This window comes from Lygodium microphyllum, chromosome 28, assembly GCF_053477565.2.
Source record: "Lygodium microphyllum isolate KBCC chromosome 28, Lygodium_microphyllum_v1.1.10, whole genome shotgun sequence".
NCBI classification, from domain to species: Eukaryota; Viridiplantae; Streptophyta; class Polypodiopsida; order Schizaeales; family Lygodiaceae; genus Lygodium; species Lygodium microphyllum.
The window spans coordinates 12,088,204-12,093,236 of NC_141162.1; the positions used below are offsets into that span (position 1 = coordinate 12,088,204).

At 38.1% G+C, this 5,033-nt stretch overlaps 1 pseudogene; it reads left to right on the forward strand.

Annotated features, from left to right (window-relative positions):
- The first annotated feature begins 1,217 nt into the window (after positions 1-1,217).
- LOC148011181 (uncharacterized) lies at positions 1,218-4,617 on the forward strand (annotated as a pseudogene).
- The last annotated feature ends 416 nt before the right edge of the window (positions 4,618-5,033 follow it).

The window sequence follows — 5,033 nt, forward strand, 5'->3', positions numbered from 1 at the left end:
ATTATTGAAGTATGTATCATTTGATATTAATTCATAAATGCTTCTAGATAATATTCGCGGTTTGTTAACTCTGTTTGCACAATATATGCAGGTTATTGTCACAAATGCTTCCAAATGAAAATAAATTACCAACTAGAAGGGAGCAAGCAAGGCATTTTTTGACATCTCTTGGAGGTCTTGATTACATTAAAATCCATGCATGTGTCAATGAGTGCATCTTGTTTCGTGCGGATCATGCATCTGCACGATAGTGTCCTATTTGTGGTGAACTAAGTTACAACCAGGAGATGAAACTTGGGGGGGTCACTCATGAATATATGTATATATAATGTGAGTTCAAAATAAGGGGTTTTTAAAACACCATTTTTATACATTTTTTACATACAAAAGGGTGTCATATAAAGGGGTTACTTACAGATTGAATAGAAAAGGGTTGTGTTTTATTCAAGAAAAATTCACAGAATTGGATATTTATAAATAGGCCATGAACGCACGTTATATAGGGAATATATATATAGTGAACCCCCCGAGAGATGAAATCAATGGATGTGCCTCGTAAAGTTTTGCGACATTTTCCTATTATTCCATGTATTCAACTTATGTTTAAGTGTGAATCTATTGTGAGACTCATGTAATGGCATACTAGTTACCATTCTGATGGAAAGTGGAGAATTCCTTCAGACACACCAGTTTGGCAACACGTAGACATTTTATGGCCTACTTTCAAAGAAGAGCCCAGAAATTTGAGATTTGGTCTAGGATTAGATGGAATAAATCCATTTGGCATCAAAAGGACCTCATATAGTGTATGGCCAGTGGTATTGGTGAACTATAATATCCCTCTGTCCATGGCAATAAAAAAAGGACATGTAATGTTGTCCCTTTTGATTCCTAGAAAACACAAAGTAAAAAACATGGACGTTTACTTAGATCCTTTGATTGAGGAGCTAGAAATGATATGAAGAGGTATTGAGGTGCAAGATGTGAGTGCATCATTGTCCTCTAGAGATTTCACTTTAAAGGGCATGTTTTTGTGGACCATGCATGACTTTCCAGGCTATGGAGAGTGTTCAGGTAGTTGCATACTCTATTTTATTCATTCTAACCCTTAATCAAATATATGTCATCATTAACCCACTTGTTTTTATAGGTTTAACTACATCAGGATATCATGCATGTCCAATTTGTGATCCCTCTCTGGTTTCTTTTAGACCGACATGCTTGAAGAAGGTTATCTATGACAATCATTATCGTTTTCTTCCTATTGACCACCCCAAACATGCACCCTCCACTAATGGAAGAACTCCACAATCTCTGACCACTAATCAAGATTGGAAGGACACTTGGACACACGCCAATGATCATCCTCCACTCAGCATGAGTCGGTAACTAGTTTACTTCTTTAGTTTGTCTTTAAAGTACACTTCATTATGAGAACGAGAAATAATATATTGTTTGTGCCTTAGATTCTCTATCTTTTTTTGTCTCCCATATTGGACTGAACTCAAGATCAATCACCTATTGGACCCCATGCATATATATTCAAGAATGTTGCCTCTACATTATGGGATCACTTAATCGAGGCTCGTGATTCTGTCAATGTAAGGGAGGATTTACGTAGCATTGGATGTATGAGACGAGCTTTGCCACGCATCGGACCCAAAGGAGAGATCGAGTTACCGCGTGCACCTTGGATTTTGTCGAAGACCAAAGAAAAGATGGTAAAGCAGCAGATATGTAGCTTTTGAACTCCCACAGGATATATGAGATGCCTCAAGGGAGCCTTCGTAAAGAAAAATAAAAGAGGTGTGGAACAACTATCCTATTTGAAGTCTCATGATTGGCACAAAATGATTCAGGTAAGGATTTTCATAGCCATAAATATATTAATTAGTGGAGTAACTATGTAGACTAATTAACAATGTATGAATATTTACATATAGTTCATCTTTCCTACTAGCATATCCCATTGTATTTCGAAAGATGTGCGTGATATCATTTACAAGATGGGTGAGCTCGTGAGGTATGTATACTTTATACTTATTTTTTAGTTTACATATTTCGTACATCACATAGTAAACCCACTTGAATTTATGGACAAAACTAATCATCGTTCTCAATTGCATGTTGGTAGATTTTTGAGTTTGACGGAAATCGATCCAAATACGTTGCAAGAGGGTCGACTATTGTCCATTGAGGTGGTTTGTTTGGTGGAGAAAACTTTTCCTCGCTTCATTTTGACTACTCAAGTACACTTGCTCGTACATCTGATTGATGAGATTGCAATTTGTGGGGTAGTTCATGCAAGGTGGATGTTTTTTCTAGAGCGCTTTCTAAAAACCCTAAAAGATTTTGTAAGGCAAAATGCATGGCCCGAGGGAAGCATGTCTGGCGGTTGATTAGTACAATCATCTCTTGTACAAATCTCTGAATATCTTACTAAAGTGGACCCCTCTTTATCATGACTATGGAAAGATAATGAAGATTTGAGGATGACCTCTATAATACCTCAAGGAAAAGGAATGAGAAAAGTGCTAATGAAAGAGGAACTTCGTAAGTTAAATGTATTTTGTGTGCTTAACAACAAAGTAATGAGCAAATGGGTGACACTATATAAAGAAGCAAGGGCAAGAAGAGTAAGCAAAATGCAAGCATTTCGTGCTAGACATGGACGTAATGTCCCATATCACAAAATGCATGGCCCGAGGGAAGCATGGCTGAGGGTTGGTTAGTACAATCATCCCTTGTACAAATCTTTGAATATCTTACTAAAGTGGTCCCCTCTTTACCATGACTATGGAAAGATGATGAAGATTTGAGGATGACCTCTATAATACCTCAAGGAAAAGGAAGGAGCAAAGTGCTAATGAAAGAGGAACTTCGTAAGTTAAATGTATTTTGTGTGCTTAATAACAAAGTAATGAGCAAATGGGTGACACTATATAAAGAAGCAAGGGCAAGAAGAGTAAGAAAAAGGCAAGCATTTTGTACTAGACATGGATGTAATGTCCCATATCGCAAAATGCATGGCCCGAGGGAAGCATGGCTAAGGGTTGGTTAGTACAATCATCCCTTGTACAAATCTCTGAATATCTTACTAAATTAGTCTCCTCTTTACCACGACTATGGAAAGATGATGAAGATTTGAGGATGACCTCTATAATACCTCAAGGAAAAGGAAGGAGCAAAGTGCTAATGAAAGAGGAACTTCGTAAGTTAAATGTATTTTGTGTGCTTAACAGCGAAATAATGAGCAAATGGGTGACACTATATAAAGAAGCAAGGGCAAGAAGAGCGAGAAAAAGGCAAGCATTTCATGCTAGACATGGACATCATGTCCCATATCCAGAACATTTAAGTGCACTCCCACGTCATATTGATATAGATTGGCTACATGAAGAAATGGAGAAGATGGAAAAAAAGGAGGGCGATGGATATATCGCAAGAGGAGTAGGAATACGCACAAGGTTGCTTATCAAAGGTGAGACAATATACTTATAATTAAATTATCTTTAGTTATATATGATATAATAATTTCACATGTTTCATCTTTAACTAAATCATTAATATGATCTCAACAATGTACTACTAGTGCACATTGCTCAATGCTATTTGGTGTGAAGGCAAACATTTTCAAACTCAACGTATAGATGATAAGAGAAATACCCAGGATTGTGGTATTCTTACAAACTTCTAGGATACCAATGGCACCATGGAAGGTTATTGTGGCTTGATCCAAGATATTTTGAAGCTTGAATTTAGGTGATTTTTTATATATGTACTAGATGTGAAGTGGTTTAAAGAAGTAGTAACAACGAGTGAGAATTGCACAATTAAACGTCATCCAAGTGGTTTTGTAGTGATTGACTCTACAAAATTTCACCAAGGCAAGAATGAGACATTCGTACTACCTCTGTTGAGAATCAGCAATCACACTCACTCAAACAGCCTCTTTGTATGGAGCTTTAGGGTCAATGATATGCCGGCTAACCTATCCCATATGCACAATGGTGCCCACTGCAGTTTCCTACTTTCCTATAAAGCATTGTACTTGCTTCCTTTTCTTAATGCAATGATAGTACTCTTTTCCTTTCAGTGAAGTGTCAATGTCATTATCCACATACACAAGATTGTGTTTATGAGTCCAAGTCTCAATCTTGAAGCCTAATTCACTTGTGTAACAAACAGTGTCTTTTCCATCATGAGTCCACACTTCTCCTTCCATCCTCCATAGCTTCCACCTTTGCCATGCTCTAGATCGCGCATTTCTCACATGGTATCAGAGCCCAGCTGGGCATGGCATTACTTCTCCAGCCTCTCTTGATTCCTCTCAACCTCAATCTAGCTCAATGTCAGCTCATGACTTCATCTCCCAACTCTACTCTCACTGAAGCTTCAATAACTTCTCAACCAGGCCACTTCAGCTCTTGATTTCTTCTAAGGAGTTGTTCCTCTACTCAAGGCGCTTCATCCTGGCACGTAAATCGACAACATTTCTGCGCCCTGACCCTGGCATTACAGAAATCGTGGAAACCTATCCTGAACTACGCCGAATCTGTTCAGCTGCCTGAGCGTGCCATACTACCAGCGATCTTGATGATTTTCAAAGGGCTTTGATAGCCCATGAAGTCAGCTTCCTAGGCATGTAAACATTTTTGAAAATGATCAAGTATAGCCCCTGCAATGTTGAAAAAACCAGGCCCTTGTCTCAGAAACCCTAATTCCACCATAGCCAAAATTTCTAAAGCTTTTTTTTCCTCAGTTTTTCTTTCTCCTGACACTCAACCCAAGTCTCTATCACTCTAATCCATTGACCCAGCATCAAATCAAGGAGGGGAAGGACCTGAGAAGATTGAAGAACGACCAAATGATCTCGAACAAGAAGAATCAAGAATCAAAGCTCAACATCAACACTGACATAGTGTGTTTTCACACTGTCACTAACTTTGTCTCTTGACACACTGTATTCTACTCTTCTACTGATAAAATCTCAGAATTCTGGTGTTGATTTGCTGCTGATCTTGCAACCTGAA